We start from the raw sequence: 25,160 nt of genomic DNA, 5'->3' as shown, positions 1-25,160 counted from the left end.
AATTATTGGAAGATGCAGGACACGGAAAAAATAGAACCCTAAGAGCAAGACACACAAGCAAAATAGAAGATCAGAGTGAAGAAATTCATGCAAATGAACTGTTAGCAGCAATAAATAAAATAAAACTGGGCAAATCAGCAGGCCATGACCAAATAACACCAGAAATGGTAAAGAATTTAGGAACAAAAGCCATAAAGTTTCTTTTACACCTATTCACTGTTGTATGGAAAAAGAAAATTATTCCCAAAGACTGGGAAGTAGCTATAATAATCCCTATATTTAAGAAAGGAGACAACTGCAAATGTGAAAACCATAGAGGAATTTCGCTTTTAAGCGTTCCAGGAAAATTATATACCCGCATTTTAGAAGCAAGGCTTAGGAATCAAATAGAGGACACACTGGATGAAATGCAATATGGCTTTTGAAAAAATAGAAGCACACAGGATCTTATCTTCAGTCTTAGACAAATATCAGAGAAAACATTGGAATATGGAAAAGAACTACATTCATGTTTTATAGATTTTGAAAAGGCCTTTGACCGAGCTCCCAGACACTTAATATGGCAAACATTAAAGAAAAACAAGATACAAGATAATTTAATAGCAGCCATACAAAGCCTCTACAAAAGTAATAGAAATTATGTAAGAACCTGTAATAATAGATCAATAGAATTTGAAACAACTGTAGGAGTGAGGCAAGGCTGTATCTTCAGCCCTCTTCTTTTCATCATAGTAATGGATGAAATTTTAAAGGCATGCCAAACAAAAACAAAAAAAGTTCCACTTAGGATACAGGAAACTGAAAGAAACTATAATTTCACACATGACTTTTGCAGATGATGTAGTGATTCTAGCAAATACAGCTGAAGATCTGCAGTACAATATCAACATTTGGTATGAAGAAACAAAGAAAAGGAATATGACCATAAATATAAATAAAACTAAAACAATGATCATATCTAGAAACCAACAAAAACACATAATAAAAATAGAGAATCACCAACTGGAACAAGTCCACTCCTTTAAATACTTGGGATCATATATACAAGAAGATGGTAGACTAGACACAGAAATTAACAACAGGATAAGAGGGGGAACCAAGCTGTTCTATGCAATGAAAGGCCCACTCCTAGATAAGAAAGAAGTCACCCAAAATACCAAAATGGCAGTGTACCGTTCAGTGTTTCTACCAACATTAACATACAATTGTGAGTCTTGGTGTTTAACAACAGGAAACACAAATAAACTACAAACAATTGAAATGAAATATCTCAGGAAAATGGCACAAAAAACAAGACTAGACCAAATAAGAAATCAAACCATAAGAGACAGCCTTCGAGTTGCACCTCTGAATCAATTCATAACACAAGCCCAAATGAGATGGTTTGGACATCTTAATCGAATGGAAGAAAGAAGAATAGCAAAAACTGCATACGAAAGCTAGAAAATAGGAGAAAGAAACATAGGCAGACCCAGGAAAGGTTGGCAAAAGGAAATTAAAGAAAAATTGGAAAAGAAGGGAATTAACTGGAAAGAAGCAAAACAACAAACCTTGGACAGGACGGCATGGAAATCTCTTTGGCAAAATCTCGACGCCCAAAAGCATAAGAGATCATAGATGAAGAAGAAGAAGAAAAGAACCCAGCTCTAACACCCGTGCTAATCACACTCTTGCTCAGCTTCCATAGGTGTCCCCTAGTTCTCCCACCACCAGTCCTGATCTCAAAAATATCCTCTGAATTAATCCTATAGAAACCTTTTAGCAATTTGAATGTCTCAATCATATCTCCCCTCTTCTGCCTATCAACCAATTTCTGCAACCCACAAATCTTCAACCTGTTCTCATATGGTTCATTCCATAGACCCACTATAATCTTAGTCACTCGCTTCTGGATCCTCTCTACCTCCTCGCCATCAAGAAGGAAGCTAGGTGACCGAATCTGGGCACAGTAGTCGAAATGAGGTCTTATCAAGACTCAATACAGAGGTACAATAACTTGCTTGTCTCTGCTCGTCAAGGTATTTTTCAACAACCAAGTGAGTTGATGAGCTGATTTAGCTTTTTGCAATGTACCCCCTAAACTTCATCTCCCAATCCACCAACACTCCCAAGTCCCTGGCCTCATCAATCTCCTGGAGTACAGTTCCACCAATGTGGTATACTGCTGCTAATCTTTTCACTCCAAAATGCATAACTTTACATTTTGTCACATTAAATTGACATCCATTCTCCTTAGCCCAGAACTCCAATCTATCTAAGTCATCCCGCAAGATTTAGATATCTTCTGCATTCACTATCGCCCTACCCAACTTTGCATCATCAGTGAACAAATGAACTGTTCCTCGTAGATCCTTCCCTATATCGTTAATGAACAGATTAAACAGCAGTGGTCTAAGAACAGAACCCTGCGGCACACCACTAGTCACAGGCCGTCTTTTGGACTCTACTCCTGAATAAACCACTCTTTGATATCTCTCCATCAACCACCCATCTATCCATCTCACCAACTCTGTATCCATTCCCATATGTTGTAGTTTACAGATTAGAATTCCATGTGGTATCCTGTCAAACGCCTTTTCCAGGTCCAGCAGTATCACTGTAAACCCGTTACCCTTATCCAGTTCAGCCGTCACCTTGTTATAAAACTTGAGCAAGTTACTGAGGCATGCTCTACCCTTCACAAAGCCATGCTGCTCCTCATACAATATCTCATTTTCATCAATCCATTTCTATATTTTTCCCTTGACTACTTTCTCCAAGACCTTGATAACAACTCCTGATATGCTGATCGGTCGGTAATTTGCAACCGTAGTCTTGGATCCTCCTTTATGCAGTGAAACTATTTTCCCCTCTTTCCACACCTTCGGGACTAAACCAGACCCAAAACTCATATTAAACAACATGGTCAAGGGCACTGATAATTCCTTAGCCGCTTCACGCAAGACCCGTGCCAGTATACCCATCCAATCCCACAAATGTTTTCACATTAAGGTTCTGTAATAGACTATTCACCTCCACTTCATTCATCACAATTCCCATATAAACTAATGGTTCCTTCATTTTTTCAATGTCACCACCTGGATGATATACTTTTGCTCGCTCAGTAACTCCACTATATCGACTGATTCAGTGACCTCCTTACCATCGTCATTCCTTAAAATCATTTTGCCGTGTACAGTTTTTTCTTGCTTGCAGCATATTGAAAGAACTGTTTGGGATTCTCTTTAGTTTGCATAGCTAGTTTCCTTTCATAATCCGCTCTTGCTTTTTTTACCACACTCGTTACCCTTCTGGCCTGCACTTTATACCATTCGTGTGCCTGCAGGTCACCCCTTTCTTTAAATTCCCTCCACAGTTGTTTCTTTTTTTGCAGCTCAAGCTTAATGGTGTTATTCATCCATTTAACCCCTACTTGTTTTGCTATTCGGACCCTAGGTATACAATCAGCCATAACCTTCTGTAAATGCTCCTTGACCACTTCCCATGCTCTATCGACATCCAGCCCTTGCAGTTGTACATGCTATAGCACTGATCCAAGCAATTTCCTAAGCTTGTCATACTTGCCAGCATGGTAATTCCACATATACCCTGTGTTAATCGAAAATTCCATGCCTTTAGCCACCTCCCAGGTCAACACCTAATGATCACTCTCACCAATAGGTGGCAACATGGTCATATTCATTGCAGTCAAATTCTGAGATGCTATTACCAGGTCAAGCACTCTCACACCCCTAGTATGTTCAATTACATGCTGTCTCAGATAGTTATCCCCATAATAATTGAATAAAATCCATTTCCTTCCTCACATGTGTCCTCTCCTCCTTCAAATCAATGTTTCCATAGTTGAAATCTCCCATAATAATTACCCTCCTTCCACTCATTTCATTAATTTGTTTATGCATACTATCTCCACCATCTATTCCATCACCTGGTCTATAGCAGCACCCAACTGTATATTTTATTCTGCCAGTCTCAATCTCACACCAAATAGCCTCAAATGAGCTCTTTTCACTATCCTGCGATACCACTTCAATTCTCCTTGGCTGCAGTTCATCAGCTATCACCAATAACACCCCTCCCCCCTATTTTATTCTCTCTGTCCCTCCTAAACACACTATAACTTACACATTCTATCCCACTAACTATATCATCTTCCGTCAGCCATGTTTCATTTATGCCAATAACCTGTGGCCAGGAAGAACCATTGAAGGCCAAAAATCCTTCCTTCTTGTTCCTAATGCTACTGGCATTAGTATACTTGAAATGCAGTGATCACTATTACCCAATTTTCAGGGATAATTTCTCATTCTGCTTCCTCTAGCCAAGTGCTGAAATATTTCCTCTGTATCAATCTTATAAAATCCCTAAGTAAAAAATTGTTTTTATCATATCCCCTCTTTTCACCTATCAGCCAATTTATCCTCATTTTATCCTCACAGGGAGTATTCTACTCCCGTGTGACTATCATGGTCACTTTCTTCCAGATCATCCCCACCACTTCTTCATCCCTGAGAAACTAAGGTAACTTGATGCGTTATGCTAAATATCCCATTCCAATTTTTTGTCCTTAGTACTGGCTTGGGTACATTATATACATTCTTACACTCAACTGTCTCACTGATGTCTGCATATCCACTCCCCCCCCCTCCTTGGTAGTTGTAGTTTCCCTGTTTCTGCACATCCATTTTCACTTCATTCAGCAACATTTTTTCCAGTCTCTGCACACCAAATCCATTCAAATGCAGGCCATCCATCTTGTATAAATCCTTTCGCCCATCAAACTCATTCCACACCACACCGTCTGCATAACCTGCACATAATGTCATTTGCGATTATGGCCCTCCTTCTAAACTACCGCAGCAACAGACTCACCATTCTAACTCTGTCGTTCTTTTCTTTCGCTACCTTTAACAATACTTTCAAGTCCTCTCTCATAAAAAATTTATGTCCTTTCAATTCATTCGTACCTGCCACAACTATCAGTTCTTTCACCCTCTGTTTTTGTGCTCTAATACTCTCACTTACATCCTTAAATTTCGCACCCGGTAAGTATGATTTAGTTAAACTCCCATCTATCACTCCTCTTAATAATGATTCGCCATACAACACTCTTTCCTTCATTTCAGAAACTCTCCCACTCTTACGCTTATTTTTCCTTTCAAACACTTAATTATTGATTATTTTCAGCTATTTTCATAGCATTACCCATTAACACAATGTCAGAATTCAGTTAGACAGAAGAAGAAAAGAAAAGCCATTTCTTTAGAAACTAAGATCCAAATTTTAAATTGTTTAGCAGCTGGAGAAGGTTCAACATCCTTAGGGAAATATTTTGGACTAAACGAAGCTACCATGAGAACAATTAAGAAAAATGAAGAGGCAATTAGAATGCAACTTAGCGATCTCACTTCCTACAAATAATTCCTCATTCTTTTTATCATTTAAACCATTTTCTCTCTCTGTATAGTTGCTAAAAAAATCTAAGGTCTCAGCGAGACTTGAACTCGGATCGCTGGATTCAGAGTCCAGCGTGCTAACCATTACACCATGAGACCACGCTGCAGACATTTATCCTCGAAATCAAGACTGCATAGTAGTCTCACAACTGTGAGCAAAACTGGCATCTCACTTAAAATCAGATCTTTCAATGCAAGGATCAAATCCAAAACTCTTGATTCTTGTTTTCACTCTAATACATGTTACCTGAGGCAATTGTCCCTCAATAATTCCATAATTTTCCATATTTTTACTACTGTATGTTGTTTTTTCTGCACAATTTACACTACTTTGATTAAAATCTGTCATGATCATCACTAATCAAATTGATGTGTTTAAACATTCTCTGCTCATTATCTAATCTACAGCAACATTCCACTAAACATCTTGTCCTGTCCACCTCATACCATATACTTCCAAAACTATTAGTGCCATTTCCTTCCCAATTCTCCACTGTGAGAGGTCTCAACTCATCACTTATCATTAGTGATGAGTTGAGATGAAGTTCCTACTTATAAGTTATGAAGTGTGCTGCATGTGAGCTTCTTATCCTGCCAAAGTATTCTATACCTTCTATTTGTAGTGAGTGATTATTTGTTACAGCTGCTTAGTCTTTATTATAAAAGAAAAACGATACATTGCATGGACATCCTTTTTAAAAGAAATAAATTTAAAAAAATAATAACTAAATAAATAAATGGTGTTTTCCTATATAAAAATATGAAATATTTTTTCTTTAACTTTCTAAATTCCATATATTCTGTATCTTTAAATATATCAGTTGCCAAATATATTTGTATTTGTCTTCATTTTCAAATTTGCTTAGCTTAGTTTAATGATTCACGTAATAAAAAAAAAAAAAAAAAAACCCTGCCACCTATGCAGAAATAAATGAAATTTTCATTGGCTGTTAAATCATTTGTGTATACATATGTTTTTTTATTGCTTATGTATAGCTGCTACTTTTCTTTTAATATATGTATTAAAAGTTATGGCAAGGAAGGCAACGGGAAACAACCTTGCTCATAATCATCTCCCTAGTATGGCAGCATATAGCTACCCCCACCAGCCGTATGGCAGAAGGGAATCAGCATTTCTATATTTGATATCCTGTTTGATAGATATATATAAAACCTTTTTTTTTTTTAACAACAACATTTTTTGATTTTATGAACTTATTATTATTGCATGGGTACTATCATGGAGTCCCAAGACTCAGGGAGACCCAAGCTATTCACACAATATTATACACCATTGCTTGAATTCATTAACAGACAAAATACTCACAAATAACTCTGGCAACCCATTCCATTCACTGCCTACTTTCCAAGTGAAAAATCCAGTTCTCACACCTTCGCCAACCACACTATTACCCAATTTTCAGGGATAATTTCTCATTCTGCTTTCTCTAGCCAAGTGCTGAAAGATTTCCTCTGTATCAATCTTATAAAATCCCTAAGTAAAAAATTGTTTCTATCATATCCCCTCTTTTCACCTATCAGCCAATTTATCCTCATTTTATCCTCACAGGGAGTATTCTACTCCCGTGTGACTATCATGGTCACTTTCTTCCAGATCATCCCCACCACTTCTTCATCCCTAAGAAACTAAGGTAACTTGCTTTGAGCACAGCAATTGAGATGTGGTTGCATCAAGGCTTTATAAAGAAAAATAACAACTTCCTATCTCTACTTGTCAGCTTGTTCTTCGGAAGCAAAGTTATCTTACGAGCTACCTTGGCATCCTTAGCAATATGTCCTCTAAACTTCAACTCTATCTACTACTACTATCCTCAAATCACTTCATCACTTTCGTGTAGTAATTCTCAGAATGTGGTACACAGCTTGTAATCTTTTTATCCCAAAATACATAGCTTCACACTTTTCCACATCATATTAACATCAATTATGTTTTGCCCATACTGTCAGCTTATTTAAATCATCCTGCAAGTTCTCTGCATCCCTTGATGCCCTTATTCTAATTTCCTTGATTAACTATTACTGTAAGCATCTTTGCATCATCAGTAAACAGTAATATCTCCCTTTAAATTATTTCCTATATGATCTATGTACAAGTTAAACAGCAGTGGATTCTGCTCTTCTATATACTACTTTTTGTTATCTGTCCATCAGCCACCCTCATATCAATATTATATAAATTCATACCCATTCCTCATTTGTTCCAGTTTGCATAACATTTCCATGTGGTATCCTGTCAAATAGCTTTGCTAAGTCTGGCAGTATCATCATGTAGCCATTCCCTTTGTCCAAACCAGTTATCACTCTATTATAAAAAAAAAGGTTAGTAAATTACTTCACAAAGCCATGCTGTTCTCAGAGTATCATATTCTTATTTTATCCATCCTTTCCTAAATTCTGTTTGTTTGTTTTTTTACGAACTTTTCCAGTACTTTTACTACTACCTTGAGATACTGGTTGGTTTATAACTTCCTACTATAGATCCTCGGTATTGAAAAGGAATTATTTTACTCTCCTTCCACTCCCTGGGGACTTGGCCAGAGCTGAGACTTAAAATTAGACAGTGTAGTCAAAGCCATCGCTAGTCAAAGCCCTGGCATGTTCGCGTAAAATGCAATCTGATAACCCATCTAATCTCAGAGCTGTATTTGCATTGATATTGTGCACTATCCTAAGTACTTCCAATTCATCAGCCTCTGTTTTCATATCTGTCACTTCTGCTACAGCAATATTCTTTCTCAAATGAATATATACCCTTGCAAAGTGATTGCTCAGTAGCTCAACTATTTTGTCTGCCTGAGTCACTTAACTACCATCAGTACTCATTAAAACTATCCTTCCATATGCATTCTTCCTCATGCATTCCATATCCATCATATATTTCAATGTATCATAAATGGTATTATGATTTTAATAAGCACTTTGCATCCATGGTAACATTGATATGTATACAAGCCAAAGTCAGTTTAACCACCATCTTTTAAAAATACACTGCACCACTGAAAAAAAAAAGAGAGACTCGATTTACTATCTTTCTTTCTTCATATATTAGTTACATCTTTCAAATGGGTCAGTTTTTATATTTTCTGTTTACAGAAATCCCCCCCCACACACACAAAAACAAAAAGAATAACAAAAGAGAGGAGAGAGTAAAGAAAGTATCTTAATGCATTTCCATAATATAAGGGTGCTTAATCATGATGAAATCAGGTTTCTTGAGTGCAAAGGCTAAGGACATTATGTTATAAGAGACTGATTTGGGAAAACTTCCCCAACTCCCTTTCATCCAGAGCATACAGTAATGTAATACATTTATTTTCTACTTATATATGGAAAACTACGGTATCTTATTCTTGGGACTGGCTCCACTGATGAAATCTCAATAAAGGTCATAACCAGTCTGGGTAGTAACCCTTCCCATAATGCCTTTGCATTATGGGATACCAAGGAAATTATATGAAATCAACAGCCTCTGAATACAAGTAGACTAGTCATTGGGTATATATTACACTTTGATTAAAATATAATTTCTTGTCAAGTATAACAAACAAGATTTCTAGGTATTTCTAGGTCTTCCTACTCACTGATGAGACCTCAATAAAGGTTGAAACCGGTCTGGGTAGTGACCTTCTCTCACTCATAATGTAAAACAGTAATACAGCTCCTAGGAGCTGGGTTTCACATTATGGGGAAATATCAAGAATAGTGATCAGATCTTGCTCCACCCTTACCATGAGTTGCCTCAGTGTTGCACTCCCTAAAGGATCAGTTGTAACACTATCCAGGTATTTGCTTACGCTTGGACTCACCGAACTTTATATATTTACTATATTCGGCATGAAACTCTTTGAGTTTCTTATTTGGCTATGAAACAATATGGGATCAAATATCCCTTAACTTAAATATGTCAAATTTAATATTTTGTGCTTCTAAGCCACTTCTGACCGAATCAATCCACTTAGACCTTCATCTTCCTCTGGGTCTCTTTCCTGCCATATTGGTGTCAAACACCTATTTTGCTAATCTTTCTTCACCCATTCTATTAAATGGCCATACCACCCTGCTGACACATCTTGAATGCTAATCATGTATAATGCTATGCATTATGGGAAGGGCCACTACCCATACCAGTTTCACTATAAAAATGAAGGGAAGTCTCCAAAAATTCAGGCAATTCCCCAGATCACTCTAAACTCAGCAAGTGTGAGTGACCCAAAGGATCATTTTACTCAGCAGTGGTTCCACTCAGTGACAGGCCCATTCTACCATGTAGAGGAACTCTCAGTGGCAGTTCTGCCCAATGACAGGCTTACCCCCCCCACCACCAGCCAGTAAGCAGAGCCATGAACTTGGCAGTGGCCAGACCCAGAAGTGATAAGCCTGAAGTAATGCAGAAATCATATTTCCATATACTAAAGGCAACTGATGTGAAGTCATTAGCCTTTATATACTAGTTGCCCTCCCTCCAATAAACATCATGAAATGGAGGTATTTAACATCAGAGATGCAACCAAGTAGAAAAACGTTAAAACATAGTGCAAGACTGAAACTGTAAAATGTGTTTTACCGTTTCCAATGTCAAAAGGTCGCATCTCTGATGTTAAATATCTCCATTTCATGACATTTATTGGATGGCAACCATACACAATTCTCTAAGTGTGATCCCAACTTCTAGAGTATTCTTAGAACTTCATTAAATTATTGAGCAGAGTGTCACTGTTAGTGCTCAACTGCAAAAGTGTGATATTCTCATCAGTGGGAGAAACTCATGTGGAAGTAGTGAGCTAATGAATGCAGAAGTCATATTTTAAAGTCCTCCCAAAAAAAGGTGTATCACCATATTATTATATGCTCTACAACTCTCTAAACAAAAGAATGATTATGGTTATTGTAATCTTTATCTTTGGTAGCATTATTTTGAAGGATTCTGTTGTTTGTTTTCCAGCTGTCGGCATTCTTTGTTTAAAATACACAAATCTTCTATGTATTTTGAACTCATTTTTCAGAATCTGCTCACTGCAGCAAAATGTTAGAGTTCTATTTTCGAAGATGCTGATGATGCTTAATTTTGATGCTGGATGGTAGTACAAGTCTTTGTGGTACTGGCCCATCTGTGAAGGCTGATGGTAGACACATATCTTCAGAAAAAGGAAGAACGTTATTGTTTACAATATCCACGGTGAATTGTATGTGTCTCTTATTTGTTCAGGTGGCTTAGGAAGGTATTTAAAGTTTCACAACAGTGGGCCCAAATGGCAAATACAGGAAAACCTCCTTAACATGATTAATTAATCCATCAATTAATGCACATTAAGCAAATACAATAAACAATAGAAACAATTATAATTCATCCACCAGTTGCCGTAAATTTGGAAAAAAATTAAAGTATAAGCTGAAGAAAGTTTATTTTACACTTGGTTAGAATATAATAAATTTTGTTTAATCCTTTATCCAAGTGTGAGCAAACAAAGTTTGCGCCTGAAAGTATCTTCGGGACTGGGGTAAGGTGGTACAACACCAAGACGACTCCTTGCAAAGGTGGAGCAAGCTACCAACACTCCTATAGGAGTGTTGGTAGCTTGCTCCACCTTTGAAAGGGGATATTCAGTTGTTTGTGGATGATGCGAAGCTGGGAAGGATTATTAGTAATAGTGCAGATGCAGCAGCCCTCCAAGAGGATTTGAATAAGCTAGATAGATGGGCAAATGAATGGGAATATTGGTTTAATGCAGCAAAATGTAAGGTCTTGAGGTTTGGAAAACATCAATGGGAAACTCTATGGCATACTGTATGGGAGGAGTTATACTGGGGGAAGTAGGGGTTGAGGATTGGTAGAAACCTGAAATTTAGGGGACATATTGCAAAAGTTGTGAAGGTAACACAGAGGATTGCTGCAATAATTAGAAGGACACTGACCTGCAGAGATAAAACAGTTATCGTTCCATTGTATAAGACCCTGATCAGACCACACTCGGACTATTGTTCTCAGATTTGGTCTCCAGGATTTGAAGGGGATAAATTAACTGTGGAAAGGGTATAAAGGCAGATAACAAATATGGTTTCAGGACTGTACAATGATAGTTATGAGGATCGGCTGAGGGAATGTGGACTGCAGAATTTGGTGGATAGAAGAAGGAGAGGTGATATGATTGACTCTTTTAAACTGTTGAGAGGTGGTTACAGGGTTGACACTGGGGAGTTCTTTCACTTGGTTGAAGCGGGAAGGAGTGATGACAAGAGGCCATCCCTGGAAGTTACGAAAGGAAACTGTGAGCAAGAGGGTGAGGAGTGGTTTCTTTGCATGGAGGGTGGTTGAACCATGGAATGCATTGCCTGATGGAGTGGTTAGCGCTAGCGCGAGAACAGTCAATGAGTTTATCGTGTGGTATGATAGACTTTGTGTTTCTTGGGGGGGGGGGACCTCCCCTCGATGAGTCTTGATAGACTTTGTGTTTCTTAGGAAGGACCTTCCATGATGAGTCTTTTGACTCCATGAAGGCCTGAATAATAATAATTAGATATGCACCCTCAAATGGTGTACAGAATATTATACTTCGACAGAACTGACTACATAACTATGTTTACATTATTGCTTTCTTTCAAATTAACTGGTAATTAATTTACGGAATTAACAACTCATATAAAGTAAATTAATTAAAGATAACTTTAATGAATCACTTCTATATTTCGACAATGTCACATTGTCATCTTCAGGAACATAAAGATATGGTATGTGCACTAAAGGAACTAACAAAGCAAATGAGGAAGAAATTAAGACACTAATTTTGTTCCTAAAGTCCTAATGGTGCCCTCTTGCGGGCTAATTTGGTAGTCTTGGCCGTTGGGCTGAAGTTCTCATAATGAAAGTCTCCCAAATTTGGGGCAGTTTCATGCACCCAAATTTGTTGAGGTTAGGAACGTTTTTTAGAGCTGCTGAAGATTCTTTGAATAATCTTTCGTATTTAAACTTGCTGCGATGGATTATTTTTGTCTTCTTCCAACGAATTTTATGGTGGGTATCTAAGGCATGGTCTGCCAGCCCAGAGCGGCTGTACTGGTGAAACCGGATGTAGTCTTGGTGTTCTGAAATCCTGATATTTGTTGTTCTGCCTGTTTGGCCAAAGTAGGACAATTTGCAGCTGCAAGGGACCTGGTATACACCAGGTAGGTCTAGGGGAAGTGGTTGGTCTTTGGTAGAGCGGATAAGGGATGCCAACTTTTATATGGTCTGTAACAGGAAGTAAGGTCATATTTCTTGAGGATATTAGTTATTTTTTCAGAGGTGCCCTGGATGTAGGGGATAGTGATAGACTTGGTGTAGTCTTTATTGTTGAGGGGGGGAGGGGGGTTGTGGTTTTCAGGTTTTAGTATTTTTTGGATTTTTTTGGGGTTATAGCCATTGGCTAAGAAAGTGTTGAGGATGTGGTTTAGTTCCATATACATTCACCAGCAATCCCACCCCCCCCTCACAACAATATGGGGTGATAAAAACACTATATAACAGGGCAAAATTAATCTGCTCAGATGACAAGGCCCTGACTTTGGAACTAAACCACATCCTCAACACTTTCATAGCCAATGGCTATAACCCCAAAAAAATCCAAAAAATACTAAAACCTGAAAACCACAACCCCCCTCCCCCCTCAACAATAAAGACTACACCAAGAGATAGTAGTGGAGGAGGAAGAGAAAACTACTTATATTTGTGTCTGCAGAGGGGGGGGGGGGTAGGAACTCATGAAGAAAATAATAATGTCCCATGTAGCAGTGAATTAGTGGCTATCTGATGCAAAGTCAAGGCTAACAGGATAAAATATATGGTGGGTCAGCTGATGGAGATGATGAAATGCACTGATAGGTATTAAGTCAGTAATTATAACAGGTGACTTGGGTAGAAGGGGAAATCTCATTACAAGAATGAAAGAGAATTTATTGAACCGTTGCAAGACAACGTTTTCAAGCAGAATACTCGAGGTCAAAGTGTTGGATTTGATCATAGCATCAGAAAGAGATTTAGTTATGAATGTGAATGTTTTGTCACCAATTTGTGACAGCAATCATACCATACTTTCCTGGGATGTAGCTAACTGTAAACTGTTCCAAACAGGACAGAGTACATTCTGAACTTCTTATAGTAGCTCTGCAGCTCAATTCAAGCCTTAGCCTCCTGGATTTCTTGACTACAACCCTATCTGTCCAAAACTTTACATATCCAGTTTGTATATTGTAATATGATGTTTCTATCTTGACTAATGTCTATCCATCTTGTTCTAGGTTTTCCTTTTTACATTTGCTGGTCCAAATATTTTTTGAAGTATTTTTCTTTCAAAAACTGAAATCAAATTCTCCACTCTTGCCATAAATATCCAGGTTTCACATCCATATATAACACCTAGACAAATTATCGATTTATATATTTTTACTTTAGTTTTCCAGTTAATATCTTTGAACTGAGTGCAACTGAAAGAGAATAGGCAGTCTGATTGCTTCTCTTTATTCGATTCTGTACTTCCAACATCTCATTTGGTTGGCTACTTATCATTACTCCTTAAATGCAGGATGATCAGAATTAAAGTATCCTTGTTTAAGGCCTTGTGAAGCTCCATCAATTATACAAATAATGTGAAACTTTGCAGGAATACATCGTGCATCATGCAGAAGTCATATCTGAGAAAGAAAAAAAAAAAACTAATTCTGGAATTCACCACCAGGAGAATTTGTAAACATCAGTGTTTACATGTGAATGGAACTACATATCATGCAACTCGGCTTACACAAATGTCTGGAAAATTCTATGGAAGATTCTGCATTACTACCCATTCAAGATTATCCTGACACAGGAGTTGCACTTTCAGGACTTTGAAAGTTGACTGCCAATCTCTTTAACAGTCCTTTCTCGAGTAGAGTTGGACTCTGCATGGCTGTAGATGATTTTGTGGGGGAAATGAGGCTCACTTTCAGCAGAATGGAGCTGTGAATACTCACAATTGAGTATGAGCTACACAGATCCCATATGCAATCCAACAAATTCCTTTGCATTAACCCAAAGTTACTGTCTGGTGCAGGTTCATACCATCACTTATCATTGGACCATTCTTCTTTGAAGACATTCACCAGTAGGATCCTGTGACCTGCTCAGTTACTGCTGAGAGGTATTGTGATATAAATAATTTTCTTGTGCAACAGCTCCAGCAGCACCTGTTCATGGATTCAATCATTTTCATGTGCCGCAAAGGTTGGTTGATTGGTAGAGCCTCTGCTACAAATGGCTCAGTTAAGTAAGTTTGAGCGCAGTTAGTAGTTGAAAGGGGACCAATCGTTCGATGCTGTTGGCACACTCATCGAGGGAGTCCAAAGACTCCCTCGATGAGTCTTTGGACTCCCTGGAGGTGTCAAATAATAATAATAATAATAATAATAATGTGGGGGGGGGCCTCATACATTGGTAGATCCATACAGGAGGTTCTTCAAGGTGTGCATTTCCTACAACATGGTTGCCTCGTTCACCTGATCTAACCTCTTGTGACTTCTGACTCTGGGATCTCTCAAAGACAGTGTTTATTGGGATTAGCCCAATATCTTTCAAGCACAACATCAGTCCCAACTAGCTGTGTGCTGTTTGCATTATGCAATTGCATTTTGCAATACTGGAAAAACTTTATGAAAAGTAGCTTCACAGTGAAGATATTTCACGTACAAAGTTTTTACTCATTCCTGGGTGAAGTATCTGTATAGAGACAGTTCATATGTCTACTAAACAAAGCTTAGCTGTGCAGATATTTTATATAGAAAAATTTAGTTTGTTTACACTTATGTACAGTAAGGAATGATGTATCTGAAGGAGTGATAGGTTGATTTTTCTTTGGTTTTACACATTAAAAAGATCAGGTTAGCTCTTGAGGGCTGCATGCCATAGGTGTTTGATAATATACTTTTCTTTTTTGATATTTGTATTTTTAGTATTGGTTTATGGAATTTTTGTTTCAGCATTGGGTGGTGCATTATTTGAATATAAACTGTTAGGCTATTTCTTAGATTAGTGTTTTATATATCTGTATTAAGACTGTCTTGTTTGATGTTACCTCTTGTTCTGTTTGATTATTTTAGTGGTTTGCTTTAAAATTTTTTAATGTATTACATGTCTCGTTTTTGTATGATGACAGATATTAATCTATCTGGCTGCAGAAATTGGGGGGGGGGGGATGGTATTCGGTTAAGAAATACAACATGCAGAGACAAAAACCACTTATAAAATAACAGAAGGCCCAATTCCTAGGTAGTGAAGAAATTCTTAATCACAGAAAACATAACAAAAGAATTGACCATATGCAGTATGATGACTACATATGGTATACATAGTTTTGTTGATTTCTTAGTTCCTGGAGAGAAGTGCCTTTGGTATACTTGTACTTGATCAGCACACTACTAGACAGAACTATATTAAAAATGAAGACATCAAGAACAGAACAAGATATCGATATTGTATAATACACTTATGTGGATGAGTTCATCCAAAAAATATGGTCACTTAAATAAAGGGAGATCACAATGATTAAAAAAAGTTTGAACCAAACATGGTAGGAAAAACCCAGAACAAGATGTAGGAGGACAGATACAGTATGACAGTTTGAAAAGTTTGAAATATAAAAGTGCATAAAACTTATAATCAACATTCTCCAAATTCTCAGTTTATATCTTCTGAGTAGACGTTCGGTTCGTCTGGACAACCCCAGCTCGAGAGGGAAGAGTGGCTTTTAACAAAAAAAAAAAAAAAAAAAAAAATCAATAACCTATGAATAGTGAATAAGCTATAATAGAGGCGAACTGAAGAGGAGGGTGTTGCCAGCTAATGAGTCAATATGTAGGTTGTGCAGAAAGAATGATATAGGATTTGTGGATCTGTGATCTGTATTTAACAGAAAGAAGTATTTGTACAGTGCAGATAGACTGCTTCTAAATCAGTTTGGTGTTAGGTGTGAAAGCTTTGTTCACTGAGCATGATGAAGCACAAATTCAGGAAAACATAAGCAATTAGAGTGGAAGTGAATCTCTGAGTTTGTGTGAAGACACCCATTTGGCAAGTGAGTGAGAATGACCAAGTGCAGAATTTAGTCTTTCAAGCAAAAATATAGCATATTTTTGCTTGAATAGTATAGCCAATTCAGGAAGTAAAGGTGGATGGGGACCTAAAAGGGATGCTGCAATTTCTATATACTAATGCCAGAAGTATCAGGAACAAGAGGGAGGAGATTTTGGCACTGGTTGGTACAACTTCACCACAATTTATAGGCATTAGTGAGACTTGGCTAACAGCAGATGATGATATAGTTACAGGGATAGAATGTGAAGGGTTTAGTATTTTCATGGTAGATAGAGAAGATAAAATGGAGAGAGGGATACTGCTGATGATGGATGAATTGCAGCCAAAAGGAATAAGGGATAGGCAGGCTGTTCATTTGAAGCAGTCTACTGCTGTGAGATTAAGGCCCAGTAAGACAAAATATAGAGTTAGTTGTTGCTATATACCAGGGAATTCCACAGATGATCTGGAAGACATGTATCGCAAAATTAATACAATGAGTTCAGGTCGAGGGATTATTATGGGCCACTTCAACTATGGAGATATAGACTGGAAGGAATAAAGATCACATGATAGGAAGGAAATGGAATTTATATAACTGAGAGATAATTATTTGATGCAGGATGAGACAACTAGAGGTGTGAGAGCATTGGACCCGATCATAGTATCAGAAGAGCTATATATTTGATGCAGGATGAGACAACTAGAGGTGTGAGAGCATTGGACCTGATCATAGTATCAGAAGAGCTATATATAATCAATGTGACCGCATTGCCTCCGATTGGTGAAAGTGACCATGCAGTCTTAACTTGAGAGACTGCACAACATGAGGAATATTCTGTCAAGAAGGGGTATATGTGGAACTCCAAGGGAGATAAGCTTAGGAAGAAGCTTAAATCTGTACCATGGCATAAAACACTTCAGAAGCAGTGACAGAAGTAGACAAGACACTGGGAATAGATGTTAGTAGTGCATGGGATATAGTTAAGGGTCATCTAGAGAAAGCAGTATTAAATTGTATACCTAAGGTAAGGAGGGTTAATCAGGTAGGAGTATGGATGAATAATATCACTAAGCACGAGCTGCAAAAGAAGAAAATGCTACGGAGGGTCTATAAAGAGAAAGGTGACCAGCAAACATGAACAGTACAAAGCTCAGGCAAGAAAGGTGACTAGCATTCCAAGGAAGGCAAAATCAGATTACAAGAAGAAGCTAGCCAAGCAGACCAATGGAAATCCTAAAGAGTTCTTTCGTTATGTGGCAAGTAACAGCAAGAATGGCTATGGAAGATTAACTTTAATGAGTGATGATGGTCATGAGGTGATAGAATCATATAAAATAGTTGAATTACTGAGTGACCACTTTGGAAGGATATGCCATCTTAGTGAGGTTACTGTTTTAACATATGTAAACGATACTAATGTGGGAAGAGAGGGGAATTAATTGGAGATTCTTAGGATATTGTGGAATCTCAATGTAAATACACCTTTGGGATTAGATGGGATATCAGCTCAGTTTTCATGAGAATGTACAAGAGAACTGGGAATGCCTCTTACTAGGCTCTTCATTTAAGTCTCAATTCTGTAGTGTTCCAAGGTAGTGGAAAGAAGGCAAACTAATTCCTTTGAATTAAGAAGGTTCTAAGACTGCAGTATCAAATTATAGACCAATCAGTATCTAAGGTGTGGTGGTAAAAGTACTCAAAAAATTGGTCAAAAAGAGAAATCCAGAATGGGTAGATAAAAATATACTGTAAGAGGGACAACATGGCTTTGTGAAGGTTCAGTCATGCCTTAGTAATTTACTGTCTTCTTATAATAGAATAACAGCAGAGTCGGATAAAGGACATGGCTATACAGTGATTCTGCTGGATTTTGCAAAAGTATTTGACAGAATACTGCATGGAACTCTGTTAATCAAATTAGAACAAATGGGGATGGATATGACACTGGTTAAATGGATAAGAGGGTGGCTGCTGGACAGATATCAAAAAGTGGTATATGGAGGGACAGAATCGAGGCAAAAACAGGTGACTAGGTTCAGTGTTGGAACCACAACTGTTTAATTTGTACATATATGATATAGGAAATAACCTGAAAGGAAATATTCAGTTTGATGATGTTGCAAAATTAGGTAGAGTAACAGTAAATTAAGGTGATGTGGAGAGCTTGCAGGATGATTTAAATAAGCTTTCAGTATGGGCAAAAGATAATGGATATGATACACAGATTACAAGCTGTGTATCACATTGGTGGCACTGTTTTCTGGAAAATATATGAAGCTAGAGATTTAGGGGTGGTGGTAGACAGAGGACATATCGCTAAGGTGGCCCATAAGATTACTTGGCTATTGAAGAACAAACTAACAAGTGGAGATAAGGAAGTTGTTATTCCTGTTTATAAGGTCTTGATGCATCCACATCCGGATTACTGTGCTCAGGTCTGGTCTCCTGGGTTTCTTGGGGATGAAGAAGTGGTGGAGAGGATTCAGAGGCGAGAGACCAAGATGGTAAGTGGTCTGTGGACTGTTCCCTATGAGGATAAATTGAGGGTGTGTGGATGGTAGAATTTGGTTGATAAGAGAAAAAGATGGGGATATGATAGAAACATTTAAGTTTCTTAAATTTTGTATAGGACTGATGCAGAGGGAATGTTTCAGCACTTCTCTCGACGGACCAGAACAAGTTGTCATCCCTGGAATTTGAATAAAGGTGCGGTTAGTAAGGGTGTGAAGTCTAGATTTTTTGCTTAGAGATTTGTGAATGAGTGGAATGAATTGCCAGTCAGTTGTGAGTGCTTTTTCTGTTAATGGGTTTAAGGAGATCTATGATAGATTGTGTGGATAGTTTGAGTCTCCAGCAATAAGTCTTTGGACTCCATGTGAAGGCCCGTACAACTATATACTTCGAAAATTATATTAAAAATAATAATAAAACTGACATGCAGCTCTACATAAAATATATATCTATATAATGTGCTATATGCTTTGGTATCTTGGAGGAGTCATACTTAAGACTTATTACACCCGCCACTGATCTTACTGTCCCGTTTATACTACGGTATCAAAAACAGACTTCGTTAAATGAGTGTGCATCTCTGACGTTGAGTGGGAGAATGAATAGCGGGTGCGACTTTTGGAAAATGTTACTTTTGTAATTTTGTAAAATCTTATGTGCCATGCGTGTTTCTACAAGTTAAAAGTTTCAAAATTAATATATATATATATTACTGTAATGATATGCTTATGGCAGCAAGCGCATTTTTTTTTTATAGCTCCTTTTCTAAACAGAGACAAATCCCAAACCTACTGAGTAAGGTTTACTCACTGGGTTTGTTGGCAACTGGGAGATAAATTATTATTATTATTACATAACACCTCCAGGGAGTCCAAAGACTCATTGAGGGAGGGTACCTACTCTACAACTCTCCATCTCCACCACTCTACCAATCCACCAGCAGCAACTTCCTTCATCATCTACACTAACACCATCTACCACCGACCACCACCAATAGTATTTTCACAAACAAACATCCATGTCCACTGCAGGATTCGAACCTGCAGCCTTTTGGCTGGAGATCACAATTATCATAAATTAATAATTGTGATCTTTTAATTATTATTGCAATCAACTAATAGAAAATAGTATTGTACAGAAAATATTGTATAAAGTAATATAAAATTGAATATAATGTAACTATTATACACTTACATTTAACTGATGCTGTTATAAGTTCTCTACTATATTTGTTTCTATGATGCGATATGATATTCAATATTCTTATCTAAAGATGATGAAAATGATTCTCTGAACTGAATCGTACATATCCATATCTCTTCGTCAAAAATATATGAAAACAAATTTCATTTTCTAGTTATATTTTTTCCCTAATTGTACATATTAGTTAAAATCTTATGTAAAGATATGTTTCGGGAGTATATTACTGGCCACTAAGGTAATAAGTTAGTTATTAAAAAAAAGTTTGAAAAAAAAAAAAAGGACAAAGTTTGTAAAAACAAAAGTTTTTTATGTTATTATTGTTGTAATCAGTAGGTTTTTTCAACAGTCGATACTATGTTTATTAGAAACACTTTCTTATATTATTATTGTAGTTGTTTTTACACTATGGTACATATGGCGGTATCCAGGTAAACAACATAATCTTTGCGAATTATCCAACTTTCTATATCATTAAATGTAACATTACTATCAAAGGATGTGTTCGAGATGGATTTTATGTTTACAATGCTTAAAAACTGTCCTTTGTGATCTTTGAACGGAAAGAGCTCCGTAGCTTTTTTTTTTTTTTTTTAATGTGAATCCCAACGACTACAGGTTGGGAACCTATAATAAATTAGTATTGTGGGTAGGCTAGGTGTGAATACTCGAGCAACTCTGCTCTATAAATAATTATGGAACTTTTGCAAGTACAATGCTTAAAAACTGTCCTTTGTGATCTTGGAACAAAAGAGCTCCATAACTTTTTTTTTTTTTTTAATGTGAATCCCAACAACTACAGGTTGGGAACCTGTAATATATTAGTATTGTGAGTAGGCTTGGTGTGAAGAATCCAGCAACTCTGCTCTATAAATAATTATGGAACTTTTGCAAGCCGCTTTCTATTAAGCAGGGTGGTAGTCTCACGCCGAATGATAAATTATCTGCCGTCTACGGACTGCATGCACATCCATACCCGTGACGGGAGATTACCTCTCTCTCTCTCTCTCACACACACACACACAGTATTATTATTATATTATTATTGTTGTTGGTAAAACGTTAGTAGCCAGGACTCCCTCTTTGCTAGCACAAAAACTGAAGACTTTTAAGGATGCGGAAAGAAGACTAAGAAAGTATTTACCTACATTATTTACATAGTAGAATGATTTACTTGACACGTTCTTGAGGGGAAGAGACAAATCGATTCATGTTATACTTGATCTTTAGGCAGACACAATAATTTGTCCCGTGCTTTCTGTTTGCGTATCCATAGTTCAGCACAAGAATGAAAATGACCTTATTTCACATCTCCCACTACAAGCAACATACTGCACAGATGCAGGCAAAACAAAGTAAATGCATACAAAAACACAGCCAATGTATACTCTATTTCTAACAGAACCCTCGTTAGCATTCTCCAAGACTACAAATCACCTCAGCTACCTATTCGATTTTTTTTTTTTTTTTTTTCCGGCCAGGGCAAAAAGTGGTATTTAATACAAGGAATAGGATTGAGGATTGGTTTAACAAGTAGACCACAAAACGTCCTTTTATTATTTCTTTGGTGTGAATGTATTCTCAGGCTGGTTTGTCTGTTTGTAAAATTGGAATTTTCCTGTGGATAGATCATTTTGGCCAGAGATTGATGAAGCTACCACTAGCTGTGAATCATGAAGAGCACATTACAAAGAATTTTCCCCTGGATCTTGTGAAAGGAACATTCCTAGCTCCCTCTTACGGGAGCTAGGAATGCTGCAACTCTATTGCAATTTTTTGCAAAGGCAACTACGAAACTGTGACATTTAATTAAAAAATTAAAGTCAACTGTATTTAAAAAAGAAATGGGGGTAAAACAAAAGGTAAGATTAATTGTCATAAAAGTATGAAGAGTTTACTTCAAATCATCTTCCATTATAAATAAGTTACTTTTTTTTTAGATTAAAAAATAATCATTATAATCCTTTGAGCTATGACCTTGTACCTTGTTTGTATTGGTATTCCAACCTACATAAGGTTATAAACCTATCTTTCGTACCATGAAGGCTAGAGTTAAATTATTTGAAACTCTGATCTCTAGGGTTCTGAAATTAAGTGAACTTTCAATCGAAGCTCTTAATGAACATGAAAAAGGATGTGCAATTATTCGTTGGTCCTCCCACAATTTGAACAGTCGTAGATGTTGATGGGATTGTGGACAAAATATTTCACAGCTTCTTAATAAGAAAGGTAAACCTACCTGCATTCTTTGTCAGAAATTACAATACTAACCTTAACAAGAGATTATCTCTCCCTTTAATGCTGTCATCTTGCACAGATAGCATTGCAAAATGGTGGACATTTGAGTTCCAAATGATATTGAAAGCATTGTCCTGACCAGGAGTCTGCATAAGTACTGTGCTGTTTTGCTTGATGCTGCTCTTGTTTCCACATCAGCGGAGTAAAGTCCTCGCTACTCTTATGTATTTCTCCCCCGAAAAGCTAAAGATAAATGTTTAAGGAGAATATTTTACCTAAATAAAACCTCTCTTTATGTCTGTATGAAAGCATTGAAAGATTAGTCATTAATCAACCTAATTGCTTTGCTTGTATTGAGTCAAGGGTTTTTAGGGAGCTTTTAAGGAACTGATTCCTAATGTGAGAACAGTATTCAATGGTTGAAGACAATTTGTCATTTACGTAGACCCGAATAGTTGTTCGAAAGTAAAGTAATGCTTGGAGCAAAAAAAAAAAAAAAAACCTTAATCTTCTGGATATCGAGGAGGCGATATTTGTGATATGATTTTGCTAAGAGAGATTGGAGGATTAGAGTAACTCCAAGAATAGAAATATCATCACGTGTAGAGATTTGAGTGTTGTCGAAAGCAACACTGTTTTTTTTTCTCTCTCTCGAGAAAAAAAGACAAGATTTCGCACTTTGCCAATGCCTGAAGCAGGAATAGTGGAACTCTCTTTTGTGAGAGCATGTTTGCTGACTATATTAGAATGTGTACTGCTGCCATCTGGTGTTGACTTTTGTGATTAAAAACTTCTTGATCTCAGTAAACACAATAAGAGAATCTGATAACAATTAGTTTGTTGATTTTTTGCATGGAAAAAACTAGAATTGATATGAAAATTTATTCCTACAGTTTTTTCTAATTGCTCATCACCATTAACGAAAATCTTGTGCAGTTAAAAAAAAAGTTCAGAGAAAAATAGTTTGTTTATAGCATATAATGATCTGCATGAAGACTTTAGATATCAAAATTGACTTGTGTTCTTATTTTGTAATTAAAATTTTGTTTTTTAAATCTTGTAAGTTTTTTATGTATGTATGTATGTATTTGAAGTCATATAATTTTGTATGTGATGCCATAAAACAAAATAAAGAAACAAACCTGCTGTTTTCTCTGAAAGTTTCTCTCTCTCTCTCTCTCACACAATACACACAATGAACGATTTGATTGGATTGTTTAGAATTATGGCCCAAGCAGTTAAAGGCAAGAAGCCAATATTATGTCAGTTAGTTGTGGGCTTCTTTTTCGCAAGTTGCCTGCTTAGGGATGAAAGGGGGGAGGGGGAAGAAAGAGAATAGTTTCCAGGATGAAACATACTGCCACTTCCATATGGGACTGAACAGAATGCCTTCAAATGAAACGTCTTTATAAAGGTTCACCACACTATGAAGAATTCGAACCAGGGTGTTTCCAGGCTTACAATAGGTTAAAAAGCAAAACTCAGGCGAATACAAGCACGGCTGACTTGCTACAATGACTTATAGTATCTCAAAACCTGCGGTTCATGTGTCTCCTTCCTGTGATTGTTTATATAAAGTAATAAGCAAAGCTTATTCTGTGGGGCATCTCACGTAATTTTTTTTTTGTCTACAACTCTTTTTAAATTGTTCAAATATTAAAATCCGCTAATGAAAGCAGTCATAAATTGGTATCATTGCCTGTTTTTTTCTGTATTGGCAGCAAAATCTTCAGGTAGTGCCCTAGAGGTTAAGATTTATCAAAGTTAATGTGAATGACAATGAAATAAATCAATAGTGAATAAGTATGATACTGAACAAATAAATAAATCAGTAAATAGAATGATGATGATAATAAGTAAAAAACGAGGATTGAAACCGGGAAAAATAAAAATGGGTGGGACACAAAAAGGTACGTTAAGAGCTAAAACTTGATGCACAAGAAAAACAAATGTAAAAATGGCCTAAAAACTGGAAAACGTAATAAAACAGATGATAAAAGGATGCAATATTAGGGAGAACAAATCAATTTACGGCATGAAATAAAATCAAGCACTGCTGTCCGCAATTTCGACTGCCACCAATTGACCTGCCAAATTTGCTTGCTTCACATGAATAAACTCTGGTTTTACTTGTTTAAAATATAATACGATGAAGAATCTTGTAAGCCACGAAAGTCAATGTGTGAAGATGAATCAAACATTGCAGTCCTTCCATCACAGAACCGTCCTAAACAGTTGATATCGATGACACAACTGCGCATGCATCTTATTACACTGCTATTATTTCATCGTGATATCGTCAGGAGAGCTTCACCTTTACGAACAGTGGCGCACCCAGAGAGGGGGCTAAGCCCCCCCCCCAAAAAAAAGAAAAAGGAAATAAACACTAGAAAATTTTCCTAAAATCTTTTCCTAATTGAAATTGATTTTTTTAAATTTATGTTGTGTCTTCTATTTCTATACTATTTATCATGTATTGGCGATCACTGCAGATGCTGAGTCATAGGTCATATGCAATGCGCAGTGTGTATTTGTAAATCATATACTCAACCCCCCCCCCAAGATTAAATCCTGAGTGCACCACTGTTTACGGATGATCCTTGTGAAGCAAGCTCTCACAATCATTCCACTTTCAAAAAAATATTCCCACAGA

At 36.9% G+C, this 25,160-nt stretch overlaps 1 non-coding gene across 1 annotated transcript; it reads right to left on the bottom strand.

Annotated features, from left to right (window-relative positions):
• Positions 1-5,483: 5,483 nt before the first annotated feature.
• Positions 5,484-5,555, bottom strand: TRNAQ-CUG (transfer RNA glutamine (anticodon CUG)). The gene has a single exon. It is a non-coding gene; the product is annotated as a tRNA-Gln (tRNA).
• Positions 5,556-25,160: the final 19,605 nt, after the last annotated feature.

This window comes from Typopeltis vanoorti, unplaced genomic scaffold, assembly GCF_054136105.1.
Source record: "Typopeltis vanoorti isolate ZY-2024b unplaced genomic scaffold, IOZ_Tvanoo_1.0 HiC_scaffold_24, whole genome shotgun sequence".
Lineage (NCBI taxonomy): Eukaryota > Metazoa > Arthropoda > Arachnida > Uropygi > Thelyphonidae > Typopeltis > Typopeltis vanoorti.
Note: the sequence above shows the minus strand (reverse complement) of the source record. Positions and strands in the feature narration are given on the sequence as shown.